Source organism: Drosophila biarmipes, unplaced genomic scaffold, assembly GCF_025231255.1.
Source record: "Drosophila biarmipes strain raj3 unplaced genomic scaffold, RU_DBia_V1.1 ptg000054l, whole genome shotgun sequence".
Classification (NCBI taxonomy): Eukaryota; Metazoa; Arthropoda; class Insecta; order Diptera; family Drosophilidae; genus Drosophila; species Drosophila biarmipes.
This window is the reverse complement of record NW_026114556.1, coordinates 10001-33386: the sequence shown is the minus strand read 5'-3', so window position 1 is coordinate 33386 and position 23386 is coordinate 10001. Positions and strand designations below refer to the sequence as shown.

General features: G+C 39.4%; 3 non-coding genes and 1 pseudogene across 3 annotated transcripts; all 4 read right to left on the bottom strand.

Annotated features, from left to right (window-relative positions):
* Positions 1 to 279: 279 nt before the first annotated feature.
* On the bottom strand, positions 280 to 4250 carry LOC127012358 (large subunit ribosomal RNA). The gene has a single exon (XR_007765859.1). It is a non-coding gene; the product is annotated as a large subunit ribosomal RNA (ribosomal RNA).
* Positions 4251 to 4652: 402 nt separating this feature from the next.
* LOC127012361 (5.8S ribosomal RNA) lies at positions 4653 to 4831 on the bottom strand. Its single transcript, XR_007765860.1, has one exon. It is a non-coding gene; the product is annotated as a 5.8S ribosomal RNA (ribosomal RNA).
* Positions 4832 to 6200: 1369 nt separating this feature from the next.
* LOC127012364 (small subunit ribosomal RNA) lies at positions 6201 to 8195 on the bottom strand. The gene has a single exon (XR_007765863.1). It is a non-coding gene; the product is annotated as a small subunit ribosomal RNA (ribosomal RNA).
* Positions 8196 to 13922: 5727 nt separating this feature from the next.
* LOC127012360 (large subunit ribosomal RNA) overlaps positions 13923 to 23386 on the bottom strand; it is a 9477-nt pseudogene continuing 13 nt past the window's right edge.

Sequence of the window (23386 nt, the reverse complement as noted above, 5' to 3'; positions counted from 1 at the left end):
TAGACCTTAGGAATATTTTTATATTATATGTTTGCCAATCTTCGCGTCACTAATAAGATGACGATTCATATTGTTATTATTAGATGGTCGAGTTGTACTTATATTGATATGTTAATCAAATTGGTCTCTTACTTGAAAATCTAGACCTTAGGAATGTAATATATAAAGGATTAAAAATTCGCCACAAAGCCAAGCAAACAATCAATGCATACAAATAGATTGTTGGTTGAACTTTATATAAGAAGTTCAACACAACAAATAAATTATGCAATTTTATTATCGAATCATCAAGCAAAGGATAAGCTTCAGTGGATCGCAGTATGGCAGCTGCTCAACCACTTACAACACCTTGCCTGTTACAAAAGTCGTTTACAATTGATTCTAGGCTTTGTCATTGTATTAAATAATGCTTTTATATGTAACTAGCGCGGCATCAGGTGATCAAAGATCCTCCCAATTTACTATGTTACAAATTACATTGGCATCACATCCATTGTCGTTTAAAAAGTAAATTATAAACTTTAAATGGTTTAGAAGCCATACAATGCAAATTGCCCCTTATTTATCATTGCAGTCCAGCACGGATACGACCTTAGAGGCGTTCAGGCATAATCCAACGGACGTAGCGTCATACCACTGTTCGCTCGAACAAGTATTGTGCCATTGGTCCGTACCTGCGGTTCCTCTCGTACTACGCAGGAATGCTGTCGCAACAACGTTTTGTCATTAGTAGGGTAAAACTAACCTGTCTCACGACGGTCTAAACCCAGCTCACGTTCCCTTGCATGGGTGAACAATCCAACGCTTGGTGAATTTTGCTTCACAATGATAGGAAGAGCCGACATCGAAGGATCAAAAAGCGACGTCGCTATGAACGCTTGGCCGCCACAAGCCAGTTATCCCTATGGTAACTTTTCTGACACCTCTTGTTAAAAACTCTTTAAACCAAAAGGATCGATAGGCCGAGCTTTTGCTGTCCCTGTGTGTACTGAACACCGAGATCAAGTCAGCATTTGCCCTTTTGCTCTATGTGTGGTTTCTGTCCGCACTGAGCTGGCCTTGGGACACCTCCGTTATTATTTGAGAGATGTACCGCCCCAGTCAAACTCCCTACCTGGCAATGTCCTTGAATTGGATCATACCTGAGTAATTGGAGTTATACCAAATTTTCAAATCAAAAATACATAAATGCACCGTTTTATTAAAGAATTTGTTTGCGATTATATAACAAACTCGTGATACTTTGATCAAGAAGCTTGCATCAAAACCCAATACCATAAGATATAATAAATATATCCGTATAATGGCTAGGAAATGATACACGTTCCATTTAATCAAGTAAGTAAGGAAACAATAAGAGTAGTGGTATTTCATTGGCGATACCAAACCGAGGTCTAATATCTCCCACTTATTCTACACCTCTTATGTCTCCTTACACTGCCAGATTAGAGTCAAGCTCAAAAGGGTCTTCTTTCCCCGCTAATTATTCCAAGCCCGTTCCCTTGGCTGTGGTTTCGCTAGATAGTAGATAGGGACAGTAGGAATCTCGTTAATCCATTCATGCGCGTCACTAATTAGATGACGAGGCATTTGGCTACCTTAAGAGAGTCATAGTTACTCCCGCCGTTGACCCGCGCTTACTTGAATTTCTTCACTTTGACATTCAGAGCACTGGGCAGAAATCACATTGTGTCAACACCCGCTAGGGCCATCACAATGCTTTGTTTTAATTAGACAGTCGGATTCCCCAAGTCCGTGCCAGTTCTGAATTGATTGTTAATTGATAATCGTTATAATTAATAAGAACTAATTGGTTTAACCCAATTAGTATTCTTAAAAATTTTAGCAAGAAAGTTCCACAATTGGCTACGTAACTAAACTATCCGGGGAACAAGTAACTAACATAAATGCTAGAAACTCTATTTACCCAGAACGAGCACATAAACCATGTTATTGTTTCCCAATCAAGCCCGACTATCTCAATCTTCAGAGCCAATCCTTATCCCGAAGTTACGGATCTAATTTGCCGACTTCCCTTACCTACATTATTCTATCGACTAGAGACTCTTCACCTTGGAGACCAGCTGCGGATATTGGTACGGCCTGTTGAGAAGTTTGCGTGTCCCCACCATAAATTTTCAAGGTCCGAGGAGAAAATATCGACACAACAGTATATGTCATGCTCTTCTAGCCCATCTACCATATCTCTCTGCGAAAGACTTCCATGGTAGTACGGCTATAAAACAGAAAAGAAAACTCTTCCGATATCTCTCGACGGCTTCTTTATGGTCGTTCCTGTTGCCAGGATGAGCACGAGGCCCATATTTAATAACAAACGGATACTCAACAGGTTACGGAATTGGAACCGTATTCCCTTTCGTTCAAAATTATTCAAGTATATTAATTTAGCTAGATTTTATATAATATATATATTTGTTTGGCATTTGTATTTTACTTGAAAATTTTCGGCTTTCGCCTTGAACTTAGGACCGACTAACTCGTGATCAACCACTGTTCACACGAAACCCTTCTCCACTTCAGTCCTCCAAGGTCTCATTCGATTATTTGCTACTACCACCAAGATCTGTACCAATGGCAGCTCCATGCAGGCTTACGCCAAACACTTCTACGCATACCATTGTACCTTCCTACTCACTAAAGTTTCAAAATTTATATTACAAGTAATATAAATCATCTACTTTAGCGGTAATGTATAGGTATACAACTTAAGCGCCATCCATTTTAAGGGCTAGTTGCTTCGGCAGGTGAGTTGTTACACACTCCTTAGCGGATTTCGACTTCCATGATCACCGTCCTGCTGTTTTAAGCAACCAACGCCTTTCATGGTATCTGCATGAGTTGTTAATTTGGGCACCGTAACATTACGTTTGGTTCATCCCACAGCGCCAGTTCTGCTTACCAAAAGTGGCCCACTGGGCACATTATATCATAACCTTGAACTTCATATCAAGAAAGTTAAGGTTCTTACCCATTTAAAGTTTGAGAATAGGTTAAGATCGTTTCGACCCTAAGGCCTCTAATCATTCGCTTTACCAGATAAGATTATTTTATATAATATTAAAATGCACCAGCTATCCTGAGGGAAACTTCGGAAGGAACCAGCTACTAGATGGTTCGATTGGTCTTTCGCCCCTATACTCAATTCTGACAATCGATTTGCACGTCAGAACTGTTTCGGTCTTCCATCAGGGTTTCCCCTGACTTCAACCTGATCAAGTATAGTTCACCATCTTTCGGGTCACAGCATATATGCTCAAGGTACGTTCCAGTTAGAGGCATAAATAATATAAATATCATTATACATAACTATATAGAACGCCCCGGGATTGTGTTAATTAGCTATAAATAGTTAAAAAACTAATCCCATTATTAGTCAAGTTAATTACGCTATTAGGTTTATATCCCAATAACTTGCACATATGTTAGACTCCTTGGTCCGTGTTTCAAGACGGGTCCCGAAGGTATCCTGAATCTTTCGCATTGTTAATCCTACAAGTGCATATAATAAACACAAAAATCAATGATAATTATGCCATTATATAATTCCGAAAAATTAACGCACTGTATTCATATAAATCTATCAGCACTTTATCAAATTAATAACATTTATTCTGTGTTAAAATGCAAGCAAATTAATTTGAATAAACTATAAGTTATATTTTATGATAAATTTGGTATGCTAATAGATTACAATGTCCTTATATGGAAAAAATGCACACTATTATCATAATATTGTTTAAATATTACAATTCTAATGATGAATTTTCCATAACGGATATTCAGGTTCATCGGGCTTAACCTCTAAGCAGTTTCACGTACTGTTTAACTCTCTATTCAGAGTTCTTTTCAACTTTCCCTCACGGTACTTGTTTACTATCGGTCTCATGGTTATATTTAGTTTTAGATGGAGTTTACCACCCACTTAGTGCTGCACTATCAAGCAACACGACTCTTTGGAAACATCATCTAGTAATCATTAACGTTATACGGGCCTGGCACCCTCTATGGGTAAATGGCCTCATTTAAGAAGGACTTAAATCGTTAATTTCTCATACTAGAATATTGACGCTCCATACACTGCATCTCACATTTGCCATATAGACGAAGTGACTTAGTGCTGAACTGATTTCTTTTCGCTCGCCGCTACTAAGAAAATCCTTGTTAGTTTCTTTTCCTCCCCTAATTAATATGCTTAAATTCAGGGGGTAGTCCCATATGAGTTGAGGTTGTGTATAACTTTTATATGCAATTAATTCTTTATATATAATGATAAAACATTTTATTAAATTCGTTATATTAATAATATCTGTATATAAATGGCATTTGTTTGATTTAACGAATCAACGAAGAACAATAATATTGTCAACGGTTTTCTATTTTCTAATCATTAATAAGAGACAATTCTAGATAAATTTTTATGCTAGACATTTCTCAGTATCATTTGATTGAAAAAGAAAATATTTCTCTTCGTTTTTCACATTCAAATTATTTACTAATGTGAGATAATGTTTTTCATATATTTTTTAATATTATGAATAAAATAATTAAATTATTATTATCCAATAATATACCATATGCTTATAAAATTTCATTATAAAATTTGTATAAGCAACTTAATTAGCATAGTCTTACAACCCTCAACCATATGTAGTCCAAGCAGCACTATAAAATTAATTAAAGTACATAACAGCATGGACTGCGATATGCGTTCAAAATGTCGATGTTCATGTGTCCTGCAGTTCACACGATGACGCACAGTTTGCTGCGTTCTTCATCGACCCATGAGCCGAGTGATCCACCGCTTAGAGTTTTATAAATTGGTTTCTTAATTTTGTCAAATATGTTTTTATTGAAAGAAATTAAAAATACACCATTTTACTGGCATATATCAATTCCTTCAATAAATTTATTTTTATACCTAAAACGAATGCTGCGAAATGTCTTAGTTTTATATAACCAATATATATCAAAGTATTTCTTTTTAAATTGCATTTATTGTAAATAAATATATATATATATATATTAATACTTTTTTAGCGATATAAATTGAAATTTATATAAAACATTAACCTGTATAAAACCAGGTACAACATTTTACATTTTAGGTTGTTGCATTATCCAATGTATGCGCATAACTGAGATGAACAATACATATCGCAACGCGTGTATATTATGGTCCATATACACACAGTATTTTAATTGTGTTTATATACAATAATAATTTAATATTATTATTTTAATAATTCGATTTGCTTGTTCGAATTTTTATTTGTTTGTTTTGGCTGCTTATTATTTCTCTCATATGTATTAAATACAATATATAATTTTAATATTTGCATTATTTCGATTTGCTTGTTCGAAATTTCATTTGATCTATATTAGATCATATACATTTTGGCAATTCATATTTTATTTGTATTACTATAATGTATTTATTATAATATAAACAAATATTTTATTAACGGTAAGGATATACAATAATAATTTAATATTATTATTTTAATAATTCGATTTGCTTGTTCGAATTTTTATTTGTTTGCTTTGGCTGCTTATTAATTTCTCTCATATGTATTAAATACAATATATAATTTTAATATTTGCATTATTTCGATTTGCTTGTTCGAAATTTCATTTGATCTATAATAGATCTCATATACATTTTGGCAATTCATATTTTATTTGTAATACTATAATGTATTTATTATAATATAAACAAATATTTTATTAACGGTAAGGATATACAATAATAATTTAATATTATTATTTTAATAATTCGATTTGCTTGTTCGAATTTTTATTTGTTTGCTTTGGCTGCTTATTATTTCTCTCATATGTATTAAATACAATATATAATTTTAATATTTGCATTATTTCGATTTGCTTGTTCGAAATTTTATTTGATCTATATTAGATCTCATATACATTTTGGCAATTCATATTTTATTTGTATTATTATAATGTATTTATTATAATATAAACAAATATTTTATTAACGGTAAGGATATACAATAATAATTTAATATTATTATTTTAATAATTCGATTTGCTTGTTCGAAATTTCATTTGATCTATAATAGATCTCATATACATTTTGGCAATTCATATTTTATTTGTAATACTATAATGTATTTATTATAATATAAACAAATATTTTATTAACGGTAAGGATATTAAAACATTAATGATCCTTCCGCAGGTTCACCTACGGAAACCTTGTTACGACTTTTACTTCCTCTAAATAATCAAGTTCGGTCAACTTTTGCGAAACAACCGTAACACGCAAGGCGTCACAGTGATCACGTCCGGAGACCTCACTAAATAATTCAATCGGTAGTAGCGACGGGCGGTGTGTACAAAGGGCAGGGACGTAATCAATGCGAGTTAATGACTCACACTTACTGGGAATTCCAAGTTCATGTGAACAGTTTCAGTTCACAATCCCAAGCATGAAAGTGGTTCAGCGGTTTACCCGGACCTCTCGGTCTAGGAAATACACGTTGATACTTTCATTGTAGCGCGCGTGCAGCCCAGGACATCTAAGGGCATCACAGACCTGTTATTGCTCAATCTCATTATTGCTAGACGCAATTTGTCCATTTAAGAAGCTAGTGTCCTTATAATGGGACAAACCAACAGGTACGGCTCCACTTATATAAACACATTCAAACACAATAAACATTTTACTGCCACCATGAATGAAGGCTATATAAGCTTCAACACCATAATCCTGAAGATATCTATTTAATATATTTGAGTCTCGTTCGTTATCGGAATTAACCAGACAAATCACTCCACGAACTAAGAACGGCCATGCACCACCACCCATAGATTCGAGAAAGAGCTATCAATCTGTCTTACACACTTATGTTCGGACCTGGTAAGTTTTCCCGTGTTGAGTCAAATTAAGCCGCAGGCTCCACTCCTGGTGGTGCCCTTCCGTCAATTCCTTTAAGTTTCAGCTTTGCAACCATACTTCCCCCGGAGCCCAAAAGCTTTGGTTTCCCGGGAAGCGACTGAGAGAGCCATAAAAGTAGCTACACCCAATTGCTAGCTGGCATCGTTTATGGTTAGAACTAGGGCGGTATCTGATCGCCTTCGAACCTCTAACTTTCGTTCTTGATTAATGAAAACATCTTTGGCAAATGCTTTCGCTTAAGTTAGTCTTACGACGGTCCAAGAATTTCACCTCTCGCGTCGTAATACTAATGCCCCCAAACTGCTTCTATTAATCATTACCTCTTGATCTGAAAACCAATGAAAGCAGAACAGAGGTCTTATTTCATTATCCCATGCACAGAATATTCAGGCATTTGAAGCCTGCTTTAAGCACTCTAATTTGTTCAAAGTAATTGTACCGGCCCACAATAACACTCGTTTAAGAGCACTAATGCAGGTTTTTAAATAGGAGGAACATATGAAAAAATACAAGTATCTAAGCACATGTAAGAACTCCACCGGTAATACGCTTACATACATAAAGGTATAGTACTAACCACAATTGTAAGTTGTACTACCCGTATGAAGCACAAGTTCAACTACGAACGTTTTAACCGCAACAACTTTAATATACGCTATTGGAGCTGGAATTACCGCGGCTGCTGGCACCAGACTTGCCCTCCAATTGGTCCTTGTTAAAGGATTTAAAGTGTACTCATTCCAATTACAGGGCCTCGGATATGAGTCCTGTATTGTTATTTTTCGTCACTACCTCCCCGAGCTGGGAGTGGGTAATTTACGCGCCTGCTGCCTTCCTTAGATGTGGTAGCCGTTTCTCAGGCTCCCTCTCCGGAATCGAACCCTGATTCCCCGTTACCCGTTGCAACCATGGTAGTCCTAGATACTACCATCAAAAGTTGATAGGGCAGACATTTGAAAGATCTGTCGTCGGTACAAGACCATACGATCTGCATGTTATCTAGAGTTCAACCAATATAACGATCTTGCGATCGCTTGGTTTTAGCCTAATAAAAGCACATGTTCCATAAGGTTCATGTTTTAATTGCATGTATTAGCTCTAGAATTACCACAGTTATCCAAGTAACTGTTAACGATCTAAGGAACCATAACTGATATAATGAGCCTTTTGCGGTTTCACTTTTAATTCGTGTGTACTTAGACATGCATGGCTTAATCTTTGAGACAAGCATATAACTACTGGCAGGATCAACCAGAATAATGTTTTTATTCATATTTCATTCATATTTTTTGAATAGAAATTAGCAATATATATGTTGTTATAGATTTTATTTCTATCGAATACGGCCATTTTTATATAGCATTCGTATACGTTTGTTTTCCAATTTATACTTGTTTCGCCACTAATAATAACAAGTTTTTATTGATGTCAAAAAGAATCATATTCTTTATAAACACAATATTTATTTTTCATATATTTTCTTTATATATGCACATTTCATTCTAAAATATCATTTTTGTTCGACATACATAATATATTGTATCCACACATGTACAATTTTTGTTTAACCAATATAAGATATTGAGTTAATCATTTGTATTTTGACGATAAATTTAAAATTTATCTATATATATCCATATAAGTCTCTGGTAATATATAAAATAGAACCGAGTGTATATATATAATTATTACTACTATATTTATTTCTTAAATAATATATACTTATATATTATTTATATATATACTCTTTATTATATATTATATAATTTCTTAAATAACTCTCTTAATAGCTATTTTTTATTATCAACAATATAAGTTGATATTAATATTGAAAATGTATTCATAATTACATTTTTATATTTCTTTGGTAGACTTTTATGTACTATTATTATTTAATAATACACATATAATATAAATCATGTTAGCCTACCTCCTAAAATTAACGATAAAATTCGGAAACAATTTGTTATTCTATGTACAATAGAAACTTGGCCTTTGTTTCAACGTTATTATCTTTGGGCTTAAAATATTAACCGCGGAGCCAAGTCTCGTATTCAAATAAATGAATAAAGAAACAAATTTGACGGATAATATCTTCTCTACTGACATATGTCAATAGCAGACGGCCGGCCCATTGACCATCCTATAGTAGTTTTTGGACACGCTGTCTCCCATTCGGGTATATTCAATTTACTTTGCCACTCACCCATATAGTGTTCTCTTATATAATAAGACAACGCACTTTTATATTCATTATATGGATATATTGCCTTCCTCATATTTGCCACACCACCTATAGTAGTTTTTGGACACGCTGTCTCCCATTCGGGTATATTCAATTTACTTTGCCACTCACCCATATAGTGTTCTCTTATATAATAAGAAAACGCACTTTTATTTTCATTATATGGATATATTGCCTTCCTCATATTTGCCACACCACCTATAGTAGTTTTTGGACACGCTGTCTCCCATTCGGGTATATTCAATTTACTTTGCCACTCACCCATATAGTGTTCTCTTATATAATAAGAAAACGCACTTTTATTTTCATTATATGGATATATTGCCTTCCTCATATTTGCCACACCACCTATAGTAGTTTTTGGACACGCTGTCTCCCATTCGGGTATATTCAATTCTCTTTGCCACTCACCCTTATAGTATTCTCTTATTTAATAAGAATACTAAAATACTTCTCATATTATAGATGTAATCTATTAACTTCTCAATATCCATACGGTTTATGTATGGTATTGACAAAATCCTATGCATTTGCATAAGATTTATTTTGCCACAATTTATAGTACTAGTGCCGCCCTCACTAGGTATAAATATCTCATTTCGCTAGTAGTGTATGGGCAAATTCTACTAGCTATTCTCATAAATATGTCACTTATATGCCATATCTATACAATTCATGCACTTTTATATGTATATTTGCTATATTATACATTATTATGCCTTATAGGTATTATACCTATAAGCCACATCCATACGATTGCTTAATATAAATATATGTATAATTTTTTATACATATTTTTTTTTTATTTATGTATGGTTTTTTATTCATATCCATATACTGTATTCACTTTTATATGGATATGATTGGCGTTTTATATAGTATTGACAAAATCATAAGTTTGACCAATACGAGGAGAGGTCCGCCAACGACCACCTCCCTATAGGTGTTTTTGGACACGCTGTCTCCCATTCGACTGCTTACTATACTAGGGGCTACCCGCTCCGTATGATATTCTCTCATATAACAAGAGAATGCAAGAAATATTCGTATTTTATGAATATAATCCATTTATTTTTCAATATCCATACGTTTTACTTAGTTTTTTGTACGGTATTGACAAAATCCTATGCATTTGCATAAGATTTATTTTGCCACAATTTATAGTACTAGTGCCGCCCTCACTAGGTATAAATATCTCATTTCGCTAGTAGTGTATGGGGAAATTCTACTAGCTATTCTCATAAATATGTCACTTATATGCCATATCTATACAATTCATGCACTTTTATATGTATATTTGCTATATTATACATTATTATGCCTTATAGGTATTATACCTATAAGCCACATCCATACGATTGCTTAATATAAATATATGTATAATTTTTTATACATATTTTTTTTTTTTTTGTATGGTTTTTTATTCATATCCATATACTGTATTCAATTTTATATGGATATGATTGGCGTTTTATATAGTATTGACAAAATCATAAGTTTGACCAATACGAGGAGAGGTCCGCCAACGACCACCTCCCTATAGGTGTTTTTGGACACGCTGTCTCCCATTCGACTGCTTACTATACTAGGGGCTACCCGCTCCGTATGATATTCTCTCATATAACAAGAGAATGCAAGAAATATTCGTATTTTATGAATATAATCCATTTATTTTTCAATATCCATACGTTTTACTTAGTTTTTTGTACGGTATTGACAAAATCCTATGCATTTGCATAAGATTTATTTTGCCACAATTTATAGTACTAGTGCCGCCCTCACTAGGTATAAATATCTCATTTCGCTAGTAGTGTATGGGCAAATTCTACTAGCTATTCTCATAAATATGTCACTTATATGCCATATCTATACAATTCATGCACTTTTATATGTATATTTGCTATATTATACATTATTATGCCTTATAGGTATTATACCTATAAGCCACATCCATACGATTGCTTAATATAAATATATGTATAATTTTTTATACATATTTTTTTTTATTTATGTATGGTTTTTTATTCATATCCATATACTGTATTCACTTTTATATGGATATGATTGGCGTTTTATATAGTATTGACAAAATCATAAGTTTGACCAATACGAGGAGAGGTCCGCCAACGACCACCTCCCTATAGGTGTTTTTGGACACGCTGTCTCCCATTCGACTGCTTACTATACTAGGGGCTACCCGCTCCGTATGATATTCTCTCATATAACAAGAGAATGCAAGAAATATTCGTATTTTATGAATATAATCCATTTATTTTTCAATATCCATACGTTTTACTTAGTTTTTTGTACGGTATTGACAAAATCCTATGCATTTGCATAAGATTTATTTTGCCACAATTTATAGTACTAGTGCCGCCCTCACTAGGTATAAATATCTCATTTCGCTAGTAGTGTATGGGCAAATTCTACTAGCTATTCTCATAAATATGTCACTTATATGCCATATCTATACAATTCATGCACTTTTATATGTATATTTGCTATATTATACATTATTATGCCTTATAGGTATTATACCTATAAGCCACATCCATACGATTGCTTAATATAAATATATGTATAATTTTTTATACATATTTTTTTTTATTTATGTATGGTTTTTTATTCATATCCATATACTGTATTCACTTTTATATGGATATGATTGGCGTTTTATATAGTATTGACAAAATCATAAGTTTGACCAATACGAGGAGAGGTCCGCCAACGACCACCTCCCTATAGGTGTTTTTGGACACGCTGTCTCCCATTCGACTGCTTACTATACTAGGGGCTGCCCGCTCCGTATGATATTCTCTCGTATAACAAGAGAATGCAAGAAATATTCGTATTTTATGAATATAATCCATTTATTTTTCAATATCCATACGTTTTACTTAGTTTTTTGTACGGTATTGACAAAATCCTATGCATTTGCATAAGATTTATTTTGCCACAATTTATAGTACTAGTGCCGCCCTCACTAGGTATAAATATCTCATTTCGCTAGTAGTGTATGGGCAAATTCTACTAGCTATTCTCATAAATGCCTTCTTTATGCCATATCTATACAATTTATGCACTTTTATATGTATATTTGCTAATATTATACATTATTATGCCTTATAGGTATTATACCTATAAGCCATATACATACGATTTCATTTTTTTATTTATATATGGTTTTGTATTTATAACCATATACCGTATTTACTTTTATAAGGATATGATTGGCGTTTTATATAGTATTGACAAAATTATAAGTTTGACAAACACTTTTTTAAGTCTTTTAGTTAAAATTGTCATTTTTAATTGACTATCTAAACACTAGATATATTTGCACATGGAGCAAAGAGTATAAAAATTGGTCGCGTCACTAATAATATCGCGATACATTTTTACTACCATCAAAATACCACATACGTTTATATGTCCTCTTTATTTAATTTGGTTTCTAAACCTCAGGAATAGTTTTAATTATATGTGCGCTCTAAGTTGAATGAATTTCTTGAATCTCTTTACTTGAATTTCTAAGACTTAAAAATATTTATAAATAGATGTCCTATTGCATAATATTTTTTTATCGCTTCACTTATAAAATAACGATCCTGCCTTTCTACCTTTGAATAAACATTCATATAAACATGGAGAAAAAAACGTTCGCGTCACTAACAGTATGTGACGATAAAATTTTGCTAACATTAAAAGGAACATATTTTTATATGTCAACTCTTAGTTGAATTGGTCTATTGCTTAAGATTCTAGACCTTAGGAATATTTTTATATTATATGTTTGCCAATCTTCGCGTCACTAAAAAGATGACGATTCATATTGTTATTATTAGATGGTCGAGTTGTACTTATATTGATATGTTAATCAAATTGGTCTCTTACTTGAAAATCTAGACCTTAGGAATATTTTTATATTATATGTTTGCCAATCTTCGCGTCACTAATAAGATGACGATTCATATTATTATTAGATGGTCGAGTTGTACTTATATTGATATGTTAATCAAATTGGTCTCTTACTTGAAAATCTAGACCTTAGGAATATTTTTATATTATATGTTTGCCAATCTTCGCGTCACTAATAAGATGACGATTCATATTATTATTAGATGGTCGAGTTGTACTTATATTGATATGTTAATCAAATTGGTCTCTTACTTGAAAATCTAGACCTTAGGAATATTTTTATATTATATGTTTGCCAATCTTCGCGTCACTAATAAGATGACGATTCATATTGTTATTATTAGATGGTCGAGTTGTACTTATATTGATATGTTAATCAAATTGGTCTCTTACTTGAAAATCTAGACCTTAGGAATATTTTTATATTATATGTTTGCCAATCTTCGCGTCACTAATAAGATGACGATTCATATTGTTATTATTAGATGGTCGAGTTGTACTTATATTGATATGTTAATCAAATTGGTCTCTTACTTGAAAATCTAGACCTTAGGAATATTTTTATATTATATGTTTGCCAATCTTCGCGTCACTAATAAGATGACGATTCATATTGTTATTATTAGATGGTCGAGTTGTACTTATATTGATATGTTAATCAAATTGGTCTCTTACTTGAAAATCTAGACCTTAGGAATGTAATATATAAAGGATTAAAAATTCGCCACAAAGCCAAGCAAACAATCAATGCATACAAATAGATTGTTGGTTGAACTTTATATAAGAAGTTCAACACAACAAATAAATTATGCAATTTTATTATCGAATCATCAAGCAAAGGATAAGCTTCAGTGGATCGCAGTATGGCAGCTGCTCAACCACTTACAACACCTTGCCTGTTACAAAAGTCGTTTACAATTGATTCTAGGCTTTGTCATTGTATTAAATAATGCTTTTATATGTAACTAGCGCGGCATCAGGTGATCAAAGATCCTCCCAATTTACTATGTTACAAATTACATTGGCATCACATCCATTGTCGTTTAAAAAGTAAATTATAAACTTTAAATGGTTTAGAAGCCATACAATGCAAATTGCCCCTTATTTATCATTGCAGTCCAGCACGGATACGACCTTAGAGGCGTTCAGGCATAATCCAACGGACGTAGCGTCATACCACTGTTCGCTCGAACAAGTATTGTGCCATTGGTCCGTACCTGCGGTTCCTCTCGTACTACGCAGGAATGCTGTCGCAACAACGTTTTGTCATTAGTAGGGTAAAACTAACCTGTCTCACGACGGTCTAAACCCAGCTCACGTTCCCTTGCATGGGTGAACAATCCAACGCTTGGTGAATTTTGCTTCACAATGATAGGAAGAGCCGACATCGAAGGATCAAAAAGCGACGTCGCTATGAACGCTTGGCCGCCACAAGCCAGTTATCCCTATGGTAACTTTTCTGACACCTCTTGTTAAAAACTCTTTAAACCAAAAGGATCGATAGGCCGAGCTTTTGCTGTCCCTGTGTGTACTGAACACCGAGATCAAGTCAGCATTTGCCCTTTTGCTCTATGTGTGGTTTCTGTCCGCACTGAGCTGGCCTTGGGACACCTCCGTTATTATTTGAGAGATGTACCGCCCCAGTCAAACTCCCTACCTGGCAATGTCCTTGAATTGGATCATACCTGAGTAATTGGAGTTATACCAAATTTTCAAATCAAAAATACATAAATGCACCGTTTTATTAAAGAATTTGTTTGCGATTATATAACAAACTCGTGATACTTTGATCAAGAAGCTTGCATCAAAACCCAATACCATAAGATATAATAAATATATCCGTATAATGGCTAGGAAATGATACACGTTCCATTTAATCAAGTAAGTAAGGAAACAATAAGAGTAGTGGTATTTCATTGGCGATACCAAACCGAGGTCTAATATCTCCCACTTATTCTACACCTCTTATGTCTCCTTACACTGCCAGATTAGAGTCAAGCTCAAAAGGGTCTTCTTTCCCCGCTAATTATTCCAAGCCCGTTCCCTTGGCTGTGGTTTCGCTAGATAGTAGATAGGGACAGTGGGAATCGGATCCCTCCGAACTTATTTAACGTGGCGTGTTCCACACTAAAGGGATTACAACCACGGCACTCACATATGCCCACTTTGGAGCATATAGTGCAGCGGGTCTAGGTTAAGCGCCAGACCAACGCCCCGGACTAGAAGCTATAGCTATGTACATAGCAACCACCCCAGTAGCAATTTAAGTACTTGCTTGTCGGGCAAGCACTTCCCCTTGCGTTGGGGCGAGATCTATCTAAAATCTCTACTGTTCTTTGGGTCGCAGCACCCGAGTTGTATAAACGCAACATCCACGTCGAGCCCGGGGACTCTACCCGCGATATAGGTGTCAACCACAGCCACCACGAAACTCCCACAAGGGGGCCGACCTCAATGAGCAGCCTTGGATAACTGCTCAACCCGTGGTACCGAAAATTACAGGCTCGGTGGGCCTCACCCCTTCAGCTCCGACAAGCTCGGATGGGGCAACCATGTCATATTAGTCGCCTCCTACGACAAGCAATGACAGACTGTGGCAGTATTCTTCGCTGCTACCACACGGCAGGGATGAGGACTAAGAGTCCCTCCTCCGGTTGAACGCCTCCTCGGCAAACGCTGTAAGCCTTCTGGTCTTCTCCTGATCCGCTAGTATGCCATCGAATCCAATCCATCTTTCGCCAACTTGCTGCACACCAAGTCCATCGAGGTCTCGCAAATCTTCATAGTTCGGGCAGTCGCATAGAACATGTTGCCAGTCCTCATATGGGTCGCCACATGAGCATGCGGCAGTGCCCGACGCTCTGACACCAAACAGAAATGCGTTTAGCGATCCATGTCCTGTAAGCAAGAATCCGGTACGCATCGTGAATCCAAAGTTAGGATCGCGATAGGCAAATTCGACATCCGGGATGAACTTGTAGGTCACCCGGCCGGATGACTCTACGCTATCCCATCTGTCTTGCCACGCGTGCAGTATGCACTGCTCAGTACGCACCTTCATCTGCCCTCGGCTAAGACTTGTGAGGTCCTCGCCATAACACAGATCGTACTCCTCCAACGGGTATCCACGCTTAAGCTTGTATTTGGCTGCCACTTGCTTGGCGACCAAATCAAGCGGGGGAGCGCCAGCAAGAACCTGCAGTGCCACAGTAGACACTGTTCGGCAAACCGGGAGGCTACCAAGCAGGATGAGCCTCTGGCAAGAAAGAAGTCGCTTCCTGGCCACTACTTCCTGCGTCGTATCGACATACCATATCGGGGCACCAAATAGCACACAGGGTACCATGAGTCCGGCATAGATGGTCCGCTTGGCTCGAGGACTGAATCCCCAGTCTGCTCGAAGCACACGCGCCAATGCTCCAACGACTCCGGTCATTCGCTGCTTGAGCGAGGTGAAGTGCTTGGAGAATTTCAAGCCTTCTTCGACCGTGATGCCAAGATACCGGCAGCTGCTTACATACGGCAAGCTTGCTCCAGCAAGCTTGACCGCTGGGGGCCGACTAAGCACACCCGAAGGATTACGTGCCAAAGGTGGGCGGGCGTTCTCCTTAAGCAGCATTATCACCGTCTTGCTGGTGGAGACGGCAACGCCGACTTCCATCCCCCACGCTTCTACGATGGACATTAGCTGCGCTCCTTTTGTCTCTAGCACGCTTCGGGATTCTCCCTCGACGAGAAGCAGCAGGTCATCCGCGTACGCGCTCAAGGCGCAGTACGACTCAAGGCGTCGGAGCAGAACGTCCATCAGCAAGTCCCATATAAATGGGCCGCTGATTGATCCCTGCGGACAGCCTCTAGTTACGGGAACATTAACTGCCTCGTAACTGCTTCGGATCACTGCGCTTCTGCCTGAGAAAAAGCTCTGCCACAAGCCCATCTCTCGGCATCCCAGTTCGGCTAATCGGCGCAATGCAGCACTCCATTCCACGTTGTCAAAGGCTCCCTTGAAGTCCACGAAAATTCCGAGCACGTATTTCGCCGGGCTGGCATGAACACTGCTCTTAACGTGCATCCAAGCGTCCTCCACACAACGTCCTTGGCGAAATCCGAATTGCCATCTACAGCCTTCCGGAAGAACTTCCCTCACACGATCCACCATAATGGCCTCGAGCACCTTGCCAAAAACCGGCAGCAGGCAAATTCCGCGATATGACGACGGTTCGCACTTGTCCTTGTCGGGTCCCTTGAGCAGTGCCACTACACGTGGGCATTTCCACTCTGCGGGGAAGTACCCCGACCGGACGCAGTTTGAATACAGCACCGTCAGATGCTGAGGTATGGCACGCCACACAGCCTTGCAAATCGTCCCGTTGATACCGTCCATGCCAGGCGAGCGCTTGCTCTTCAACCTGGCGACACAAGCATCAACTTCCGAGACATTCAAGGGCGGTGGGATTTCCTCCACGGGGGCAATCGGTGCGTCAGACTCCGCAGCTGGGAAAAAGTTGCGGAGGAGCACTCGCGCACAGTCACTCCAATTGGTGACCAGCTCGCCATTCACGCGGAGGCACCCAATCTCCGTCCGTCTCTTGCGACCTCGGCACATCTTGTAGACGCGCCCCCAGGGATCGTGCGAGTTTTCTCCCACGATGCGTCTCCAGCTGTTCTCCTTGGTCCTCACGATAAGCTTCCTGTAGTCGGCTGTGGCAAGCCTCAGCTCCACTACAGTCAGCTCGGCCACGTCATCATGCTGATGGCGTCTGGCATCCTGAAGACGGCGCCTGAGTCTCCTGACTTGGCGGCGCTTTGCGCAAAGGTCAGCGGTCCACCAACTTACCCTCGTTCTCGGCTGTCCGGGCGTTCTCCTTCCCAACGCAAGGTCGCACACATCGTGCACCATCCTGCGGAGTCTAGACACTTGTTGGTCCAGCGGCAATCCTTGGAAGTCTTCCGGAATCTCGGCTGCCCTATTCACCAATTCCTGTTCGAACAGACGCCAACGTGCATTGGAGAAGTTCCAGGACGGTACCGGAGATAATCTCCCAACGGCATTCGCGGTCGAGGTGCTGGCCACAACGGAAATTACGTTGTGGTCACTCAATTCCCACTCGTCCACTCTCCACTCATATGTGGCTAGCATATGTCCTGCTGAGTTGGCGAATGTCACGTCGATATCGCTGTGCGATCTTATGTTATCGAACGTGTAGCTTTGACTAGGTTGGTTCAAGACCACCGCTCCCTTCGTCAGCATCCACTCGGACAGCAGCTCACCCCGGGAGTAGTTAGTTAGTCCCTCCGGTCGAGGAGGGAGTTTACTAAACCACATGGGGGACGCTGCGTTCGCGTCAAGTCCGAAGATTGCTGGAGTACTGCTGGCCAGCAGCAGGACAGAATCCAAGTACCTTAGGTACGACTGGAGGTTGTAGCTGTATTCATCCGGTTGCGGGTTCGGTCTACCATTTGGTCTGCTATCGAACTGGCAGTATGCGGCGCAAAGGAAGATTGAGCCAAAACTTCCTTTGATGCACACACACACGCCGTAGTTGTTGGTGAGCGGCTCCACTGGCATGCAGATGACATCCTGGTGGCTGACAAAGATGGCTGCCTTCCCTCGCCGATCGACGAAGCTTCGCACTCCATCCGGCAACACGTCTATCCTCTCGTCACCTGCGTAAGGCTCCTGAACCAGTGCGAACAGACTCTTGCTTTCAAGCAACCGGACTCCGAGCTCGATGGTCGCCGCTCGTCCTCGACCACAGTTTGCTTGGATGAACCTAAACATTAATGTCTAGAGTTCACCCTCGCAAGCACTGCCGCATATACGGGACATCCCGGGGACAGCATGTGGTGTCCCGACGGGTAGCCCTTAAACCGGCAGTTCCGGCAGTCCACCGGCTTCTGGCACTCGCGTGCACTGTGGCCAGTTTGTCCGCACTGTCGGCAGACATTCTCCTTATACCGGCAGTCCTTCACCTTGTGGTCGAAACCCACGCACCTGTGGCATGCGTAAGTGCGCACCAACGCCCGGCAGTTGTACGCAAACCAGCCAATGTACGCCTTGCCGCCGTCAAGCACGTCGAGGGCCGTGGTGCTGACTTCCAGCGTCACATTTACAGTGGCGCCATCCGCCTGCGACCACGATTTCTCTAGCCGCACCTGCTTTTTGAAGGCCTCCAGGTCCATTCGGTCTGCGAAGTTGTTTTTAAACAACTCGCTCATAAAATCAGCCGGTGGCGTCGCAGTATCAACATTGCTGACCAGAACTTTTGGAGTCTGGGCTGGGCTTTGCTTCACCTCCAAGCCAGCTTCTGCAAACTTCCTATTTGCCACAACCTTCCTTATTTCCCCGGACGACGGGGTGCGGATAATGGCACCGCCACGCGCCAGTCCTCTGACTTCGTGTAGACGGACTCCTAGTGAAGGAGCAATCTCCTTCCGCACCTTTTCAGCCAGCTGCTGCCCCGAAATATTCGGGTCTGAGCTGTGAACCACAGCCGACCAGGTCTCGCGCGGCTTCCTCGGCATCGGGACCGGCACGGCAGGGGGCATGACAGAGGACACCGGCAGGCTGGGGTACGCAGTGGCATACACCGAGGGCATATGGGCGGCTCCATGTTGGATAGTCGGCGGTGGCGGCGGTGGCGGCGGTGGCGGCGTTGGCAGCGGCGTCCTCTTCATTTGCTTCCACCGGTCCTCCAAAATCGCATTGCGCACCGTGAGCGCCGAGATCAGGGCCTCGTACTTTGCGGCGACTCTGAGTAACTCCCTCGTTGAGCTTCGTCCCAGGCAGGTGGTGACGTCCAGCACGATCTCCGACCTAATTTTCGCGATCTCCGCGGAAATTCGGCCGAGGCCACCTCTCACGATCTCCATTGCCTCGAGCTCCTCTACGCATTCTCCTTCTCCGGTGGCAGCGGCGCCAGCAGCGGCGCCAGCTGCGACGCCGACGCAGGCATCGGCAGAGGAGGCAGCGGGGACAGTGCCAGCAGCGGGGACGATGGCAGCAACGGGAGCCGGCGGCGGCGGCATCTCCAGCGATGACAGCGTCTTCTCCACAAGTTGCTTCGGTCCACCACTGCCTCCGTCGATGGCCACATACTTGGCCTGTGAGGCATCCCTCGCAGCTGCACCTCTGCCACGCTTTCCCTTCGACCGACCCTGCCTATCACGGCTAACACTGCCGCTACGACTGCTCGCAGACTCACTGCCCGAGCATCCACCTGCCGTCTCCATCGGAGATGGAGCCATTTTCCTCCTACCACCAAACTTACTCGAGCAAGTACACTTACCCGATACGCAAGTTTAGCCGGTACACACACCCGCTAGAACAGCTGACTGCGAGAGAGAAAGCTCGCTCTCGCCGCTTTTGCTCTCACGAAAGTTCTCGCGGCTGCACTCACCCACGCGCACGTGTGGAAATTTTCCAAAAAGGAAAACGGCGATTTCCACTCTTACCGCTCACTTTTCAAAATTGTTTTTACACAGGCGTCTTCCTTGCACTAAACTGCGAATTTTAGTCCAATTTCGAGCTCTGTACACCCAGAAATAACTTTGAAATGACCGTTTGATTGGGACCACGAGAAAACACACGTCCGTCGTTAATCCATTCATGCGCGTCACTAATTAGATGACGAGGCATTTGGCTACCTTAAGAGAGTCATAGTTACTCCCGCCGTTGACCCGCGCTTACTTGAATTTCTTCACTTTGACATTCAGAGCACTGGGCAGAAATCACATTGTGTCAACACCCGCTAGGGCCATCACAATGCTTTGTTTTAATTAGACAGTCGGATTCCCCAAGTCCGTGCCAGTTCTGAATTGATTGTTAATTGATAATCGTTATAATTAATAAGAACTAATTGGTTTAACCCAATTAGTATTCTTAAAAATTTTAGCAAGAAAGTTCCACAATTGGCTACGTAACTAAACTATCCGGGGAACAAGTAACTAACATAAATGCTAGAAACTCTATTTACCCAGAACGAGCACATAAACCATGTTATTGTTTCCCAATCAAGCCCGACTATCTCAATCTTCAGAGCCAATCCTTATCCCGAAGTTACGGATCTAATTTGCCGACTTCCCTTACCTACATTATTCTATCGACTAGAGACTCTTCACCTTGGAGACCAGCTGCGGATATTGGTACGGCCTGTTGAGAAGTTTGCGTGTCCCCACCATAAATTTTCAAGGTCCGAGGAGAAAATATCGACACAACAGTATATGTCATGCTCTTCTAGCCCATCTACCATATCTCTCTGCGAAAGACTTCCATGGTAGTACGGCTATAAAACAGAAAAGAAAACTCTTCCGATATCTCTCGACGGCTTCTTTATGGTCGTTCCTGTTGCCAGGATGAGCACGAGGCCCATATTTAATAACAAACGGATACTCAACAGGTTACGGAATTGGAACCGTATTCCCTTTCGTTCAAAATTATTCAAGTATATTAATTTAGCTAGATTTTATATAATATATATATTTGTTTGGCATTTGTATTTTACTTGAAAATTTTCGGCTTTCGCCTTGAACTTAGGACCGACTAACTCGTGATCAACCACTGTTCACACGAAACCCTTCTCCACTTCAGTCCTCCAAGGTCTCATTCGATTATTTGCTACTACCACCAAGATCTGTACCAATGGCAGCTCCATGCAGGCTTACGCCAAACACTTCTACGCATACCATTGTACCTTCCTACTCACTAAAGTTTCAAAATTTATATTACAAGTAATATAAATCATCTACTTTAGCGGTAATGTATAGGTATACAACTTAAGCGCCATCCATTTTAAGGGCTAGTTGCTTCGGCAGGTGAGTTGTTACACACTCCTTAGCGGATTTCGACTTCCATGATCACCGTCCTGCTGTTTTAAGCAACCAACGCCTTTCATGGTATCTGCATGAGTTGTTAATTTGGGCACCGTAACATTACGTTTGGTTCATCCCACAGCGCCAGTTCTGCTTACCAAAAGTGGCCCACTGGGCACATTATATCATAACCTTGAACTTCATATCAAGAAAGTTAAGGTTCTTACCCATTTAAAGTTTGAGAATAGGTTAAGATCGTTTCGACCCTAAGGCCTCTAATCATTCGCTTTACCAGATAAGATTATTTTATATAATATTAAAATGCACCAGCTATCCTGAGGGAAACTTCGGAAGGAACCAGCTACTAGATGGTTCGATTGGTCTTTCGCCCCTATACTCAATTCTGACAATCGATTTGCACGTCAGAACTGTTTCGGTCTTCCATCAGGGTTTCCCCTGACTTCAACCTGATCAAGTATAGTTCACCATCTTTCGGGTCACAGCATATATGCTCAAGGTACGTTCCAGTTAGAGGCATAAATAATATAAATATCATTATACATAACTATATAGAACGCCCCGGGATTGTGTTAATTAGCTATAAATAGTTAAAAAACTAATCCCATTATTAGTCAAGTTAATTACGCTATTAGGTTTATATCCCAATAACTTGCACATATGTTAGACTCCTTGGTCCGTGTTTCAAGACGGGTCCCGAAGGTATCCTGAATCTTTCGCATTGTTAATCCTACAAGTGCATATAATAAACACAAAAATCAATGATAATTATGCCATTATATAATTCCGAAAAATTAACGCACTGTATTCATATAAATCTATCAGCACTTTATCAAATTAATAACATTTATTCTGTGTTAAAATGCAAGCAAATTAATTTGAATAAACTATAAGTTATATTTTATGATAAATTTGGTATGCTAATAGATTACAATGTCCTTATATGGAAAAAATGCACACTATTATCATAATATTGTTTAAATATTACAATTCTAATGATGAATTTTCCATAACGGATATTCAGGTTCATCGGGCTTAACCTCTAAGCAGTTTCACGTACTGTTTAACTCTCTATTCAGAGTTCTTTTCAACTTTCCCTCACGGTACTTGTTTACTATCGGTCTCATGGTTATATTTAGTTTTAGATGGAGTTTACCACCCACTTAGTGCTGCACTATCAAGCAACACGACTCTTTGGAAACATCATCTAGTAATCATTAACGTTATACGGGCCTGGCACCCTCTATGGGTAAATGGCCTCATTTAAGAAGGACTTAAATCGTTAATTTCTCATACTAGAATATTGACGCTCCATACACTGCATCTCACATTTGCCATATAGACAAAGTGACTTAGTGCTGAACTGATTTCTTTTCGCTCGCCGCTACTAAGAAAATCCTTGTTAGTTTCTTTTCCTCCCCTAATTAATATGCTTAAATTCAGGGGGTAGTCCCATA